Raw genomic sequence first — 6,715 nt, 5'->3', positions numbered from 1 at the left:
CTAGAACAGCTGAGTAATCTAACACCTGCCTCAGACCACTAGAACAGCTGAGTAATCTACCTCCTGCCTCAGACCACTAGAACAGCTGAGTAATCTACCTCCTGCCTCAGACCACTAGAACAGCTGAGTAATCTAACACCTGCCTCAGACCACTAGAACAGCTGAGTAATCTAACACCTGTCTCAGACCACTAGAACAGCTGAGTAATCTAACACCTGCCTCAGACCACTAGAACAGCTGAGTAATCTACCACCTCCCTCAGACCACTAGAACAGCTGAGTAATCTAACACTTGCCTCAGACCACTAGAACAGCTGAGTAATCTAACACCTGCCTCAGACCACTAGAACAGCTGAGTAATCTAACACCTGTCTCAGACCACTAGAACAGCTGAGTAATCTAACACCTGCCTCAGACCACTAGAACAGCTGAGTAATCTAACACCTGCCTCAGACCACTAGAACAGCTGAGTAATCTAACACCTGCCTCAGACCACTAGAACAGCTGAGTAATCTAACACCTGCCTCAGACCACTAGAACAGCTGAGTAATCTAACACCAGCCTCAGACCACTAGAACAGCTGAGTAATCTAACACCTGTCTCAGACCACTAGAACAGCTGAGTAATCTAACACCTGCCTCAGACCACTAGAACAGCTGAGTAATCTAACACCTGCCTCAGACCACTATAACAGCTGAGTAATCTAACACCTGCCTCAGACCACTAGAACAGCTGAGTAATCTAACACCTGCCTCAGACCACTAGAACAGCTGAGTAATCTAACACCTGTCTCAGACCACTAGAACAGCTGAGTAATCTAACACCTGCCTCAGACCACTAGAACAGCTGAGTAATCTAACACCTGCCTCAGACCACTAGAACAGCTGAGTAATCTAACACCTGCCTCAGACCACTAGAACAGCTGAGTAATCTAACACCTGCCTCAGACCACTAGAACAGCTGAGTAATCTAACACCAGCCTCAGACCACTAGAACAGCTGAGTAATCTAACACCTGTCTCAGACCACTAGAACAGCTGAGTAATCTAACACCTGCCTCAGACCACTAGAACAGCTGAGTAATCTAACACCTGCCTCAGACCACTATAACAGCTGAGTAATCTAACACCTGCCTCAGACCACTAGAACAGCTGAGTAATCTAACACCTGCCTCAGACCACTAGAACAGCTGAGTAATCTAACACCTGTCTCAGACCACTAGAACAGCTGAGTAATCTAACACCTGCCTCAGACCACTAGAACAGCTGAGTAATCTAACACCTGCCTCAGACCACTAGAACAGCTGAGTAATCTAACACCTGCCTCAGACCACTAGAACAGCTGAGTAATCTAACACCTGCCTCAGACCACTAGAACAGCTGAGTAATCTAACACCTGCCTCAGACCACTAGAACAGCTGAGTAATCTAACACCTCCCTCAGACCACTAGAACAGCTGAGTAATCTACCACCTGCCTCAGAATACTAGAACAGCTGAGTAATCTAACACCTGCCTCAGACCACTAGAACAGCTGAGTAATCTAACACCTGCCCCAGACCACTAGAACAGCTGAGTAATCTACCTCCTGCCTCAGACCACTAGAGCAGCTGAGTAATCTACCTCCTGCCTCAGACCACTAGAACAGCTGAGTAATCTACCTCCTGCCTCAGGCCACTAGAACAGCTGAGTAATCTACCTCCTGCCTCAGACCACTAGAACAGCTGAGTAATCTACCTCATGCCTCAGACCACTAGAACAGCTGAGTAATCTAACACCTGCATCAGACCACTAGAACAGCTGAGTAATCTAATACCTGCCTCAGACCACTAGAACAGCTGAGTAATCTACCTCCTGCCTCAGACCACTAGAACAGCTGAGTAATCTACCTCCTGCCTCAGACCACTAGAACAGCTGAGTAATCTAGCTCCTGCCTCAGACCACTAGAACAGCTGAGTAATCTAACACCTGCCTCAGACCACTAGAACAGCTGAGTAATCTAACACCTGCCTCAGACCACTAGAACAGCTGAGTAATCTAACACCTGCCTCAGACCACTAGAACAGCTGAGTAATCTACCTCCTGCCTCAGACCACTAGAACAGCTGAGTAATCTAACACCTGCCTCAGACCACTAGAACAGCTGAGTAATCTACCACCTCCCTCAGACCACTAGAACAGCTGAGTAATCTACCACCTGTCGCAGACCACTAGAACAGCTGAGTAATCTAACACTTGCCTCAGACCACTAGAACAGCTGAGTAATCTAACACCTGCCTCAGACCACTAGAACAGCTGAGTAATCTAACACCTGTCTCAGACCACTAGAACAGCTGAGTAATCTAACACCTGCCTCAGACCACTAGAACAGCTGAGTAATCTAACACCTGCCTCAGACCACTAGAACAGCTGAGTAATCTAACACCTGCCTCAGACCACTAGAACAGCTGAGTAATCTAACACCTGCCTCAGACCACTAGAACAGCTGAGTAATCTAACACCTGCCTCAGACCACTAGAACAGCTGAGTAATCTAACACCTGTCTCAGACCACTAGAACAGCTGAGTAATCTAACACCTGCCTCAGACCACTAGAACAGCTGAGTAATCTAACACCTGTCTCAGACCACTAGAACAGCTGAGTAATCTACCTCCTGCCTCAGACCACTAGAACAGCTGAGTAATCTAACACTTGCCTCAGACCACTAGAACAGCTGAGTAATCTACCACCTGCCCCAGACCACTAGAACAGCTGAGTAATCTAACACCTGCCTCAGACCACTAGAACAGCTGAGTAATCTAACACCTGCCTCAGACCACTAGAACAGCTGAGTAATCTAACACCTGTCTCAGACCACTAGAACAGCTGAGTAATCTAACACTTGCCTCAGACCACTAGAACAGCTGAGTAATCTAACACCTGTCTCAGACCACTAGAACAGCTGAGTAATCTAACACCTGCCTCAGACCACTAGAACAGCTGAGTAATCTACCTCCTGCCTCAGACCACTAGAACAGCTGAGTAATCTAACACCTGCCTCAGACCACTAGAACAGCTGAGTAATCTACCACCTGCCTCAGACCACGAGAACAGCTGAGTAATCTAACACCTCAGACCACTAGAACAGCTGAGTAATCTAACACCTGCCTCAGACCACTAGAACAGCTGAGTAATCTACCACCTCTCTCAGACCACTAGAACAGCTGAGTATTCTAACACTTGCCTCAGACCACTAGAACAGCTGAGTAATCTACCACCTGCCCCAGACCACTAGAACAGCTGAGTAATCTAACACCTGCCTCAGACCACTAGAACAGCTGAGTAATCTAACACCTGCCTCAGACCACTAGAACAGCTCAGTAATCTAACACCTGCCTCAGACCACTAGAACAGCTGAGTAATCTACCACCTGCCTCAGACCACTAGAACAGCTGAGTAATCTACCACCTGCCTCAGACCACTAGAACAGCTGAGTAATATACCACCTCCCTCAGACCACTAGAACAGCTGAGTAATCTACCACCTGTCTCAGACCACTAGAACAGCTGAGTGAGTCATTAGATGCTTTTTTTTGCCCTTCTGCTTGACTTTATACACAGAAGATCTCTGCTAAACATAGAATCACATGGTTTATCAGTCTCTCTGTGATTGCCGATAATTTATCTCAATATATTTCATGATGTGTAGCCTAACATGTACACAATGATGTGCCAAATCTGTGATTTAGTGCATTTTTATTGGTAAGCATTAGAATAAGACCCCTCAATATTTGCAGCCATATGTGATAATATCTCTCTAGGTGCTGATCCTTCAACAGTATTGTGAAATAATTATAATGTCAAGGAAAGATTTGAATGGAGACAACTGATCCAAGAGCAGTGCTCCCTTTCTTTCCATCCTATCAGTATTGATACATGATCCACCATACGTGATACCTTGAAGTGCTGCTGATCCAGTTTCTACTGGTCTGACTGAGGATATGAACTCTGACCTGTTCACCAGACCTGATACCTTGTAGTCCTGCTGATCCAGTTTCTACTGGTCTGCCTGAGGATATGGAACTCTCCTGAGGTGCTGACTTGCTGCACCCTCGACAACTACTGTGATTATTATTATCTGACCATGCTGGTCATTTATGAACATTTGAACATCTTGGCCATGTTCTGTTATAATCTCCACCCGGCACAGCCAGAAGAGGACTGGCCACCCCTCATAGCCTGGTTTTTCTCTAGGTTTCTTCCTAGGTTTTGGCCTTTCTAGGGAGTTTTTCCTAGCCACCTGACCTATTGACCCTCTATAACCACAGTGATTATTATTTACTCCTATAGTGCTGACCAGTTGACCCTCTATAACCACAGTGATTATTATTTACTCCTATAGTGCTGACCTGTTGACCCTCTATAACCACAGTGATTATTATTTACTCCTATAGTGTTGACCCTCTATAACCACAGTGATTATTATTTACTCCTATAGTGTTGACCCTCTATAACCACAGTGATTATTATTTACTCCTATAGTGTTGACCCTCTATAACCACAGTGATTATTATTTACTCCTATAGTGCTGACCTGACCCTCTATAACCACAGTGATTATTATTTACTCCTATAGTGCTGACCTGTTGACCCTCTATAACCACAGTGATTATTATTTACTCCTATAGTGCTGACCTGTTGACCCTCTATAACCACGGTGATTATTATTTACTCCTATAGTGCTGACCTGTTGACCCTCTACAACCACAGTGATTATTATTTACTCCTATACCAGTACTGAGTCAATGTGCAGTGGTACCAGGTAGTTGAGGTAATAATGAGACTATAAGGAGTACCAGTACTGAGTCAATGTGCAGGGGTACCAGGTAGTTGAGGTAATAATGAGACTATAAGGAGAACCAGTACTGAGTCAATGTGCAGGGGTACCAGGTAGTTGAGGTAATAATGAGACTATAAGAGTACCAGTACTGAGTCAACGTGCAGGGGTACCAGGTAATAATGAGACTATAAGGAGTACCAGTACTGAGTCAATGTGCAGGGTACCAGGTAGTTGAGGTAATAATGAGACTATAAGGAGTACCAGTACTGAGTCAATGTGCAGGGTACCAGGTAGTTGAGGTAATAATGAGACTATAAGCAGTACCAGTACTGAGTTAATGTGCAGCGGTACCAGGTAGTTGAGGTAATAATGAGGTTATAAGGAGTACCAGTACTGAGTCATTGTGCAGGGGTACCAGGTAGTTGAGGTAATAATGAGACTATAAGGAGTACCAGTACTGAGTCAATGTGCAGGGGTACCAGGTAGTTGAGGTAATAATGAGACTATAAGGAGTACCAGTACTGAGTCAATGTGCAGGGGTACCAGGTAGTTGAGGTAATAATGAGACTATAAGAGTACCAGTACTGAGTCAATGTGCAGGGGTACCAGGTAGTTGAGGAAATAATGAGACTATAAGGAGTACCAATACTGAGTCAATGTGCAGGGTTACCAGGTAGTTGGGGTAATAATGAGACTATAAGGAGTACCAGTACTGAGCCAATGTGCAGGGTACCAGGTAGTTGAGGTAATAATGAGACTTTAAGGAGTACCAGTACTGAGTCAATGTGCAGGGGTACCAGGTAGTTGAGGTAATAATGAGGCTATAAGGAGTACCAGTACTGAGTCAATGTCCAGGGGTAGCAGGTAGTTGAGGTAATAATGAGACTATAAGGAGTACCAGTACTGAGTCAATGTCCAGGGGTAGCAGGTAGTTGAGGTAATAATGAGGCTATAAGGGGTACCAGTACTGAGTCAATGTGCAGGGGTACCAGGTAGTTGAGGTAATAATGAGACTATAAGAGTACCAGTACTGAGTCAACGTGCAGGGGTACCAGGTAATAATGAGACTATAAGGAGTACCAGTACTGAGTCAATGTGCAGGGTACCAGGTAGTTGAGGTAATAATGAGACTATAAGAGTACCAGTACTGAGTCAATGTGCAGGGGTACCAGGTAGTTGAGGAAATAATGAGACTATAAGGAGTACCAGTACTGAGTCAATGTGCAGGGTTACCAGGTAGTTGGGGTAATAATGAGACTATAAGGAGTACCAGTACTGAGTCAATGTGCAGGGTACCAGGTAGTTGAGGTAATAATGAGACTATAAGGAGTACCAGTACTGAGTCAATGTGCAGGGGTACCAGGTAGTTGAGGTAATAATGAGACTATAAGGAGTACCAGTACTGAGTCAATGTGCAGGGTACCAGGTAGTTGAGGTAATAATGAGACTATAAGGAGTACCAGTACTGAGTCAATGTGCAGGGTACCAGGTAGTTGATGTAATAATGAGACTATAAGGAGTACCAGTACTGAGTCAATGTGCAGGGGTACCAGGTAGTTGAGGTAATAATGAGGATATAAGGAGTACCAGTACTGAGTCAATGTGCAGCGGTACCAGGTAGTTGAGGTAATAATGAGACTATAAGGAGTACCAGTACTGAGTCAATGTGCAGGGGTACCAGGTAGTTGAGGTAATAATGAGGCTATAAGGAGTACCAGTACTGAGTCAATGTGCAGCGGTACCAGGTAGTTGAGGTAATAATGAGACTATAAGGAGTACCAGTACTGAGTCAATGTGCAGGTCTACCAGGTAGTTTAGGTAATTGAGGTAATATGTACATGTAGGTAGGGGTAAAACTGACTAGGCTATCAGGATAGAGATTATATCTCTTCATCCAGGGAGTA

Source organism: Salvelinus fontinalis, unplaced genomic scaffold (genome assembly GCF_029448725.1).
Source record: "Salvelinus fontinalis isolate EN_2023a unplaced genomic scaffold, ASM2944872v1 scaffold_0004, whole genome shotgun sequence".
NCBI classification, from domain to species: domain Eukaryota; kingdom Metazoa; phylum Chordata; class Actinopteri; order Salmoniformes; family Salmonidae; genus Salvelinus; species Salvelinus fontinalis.
Note: the sequence above shows the minus strand (reverse complement) of the source record.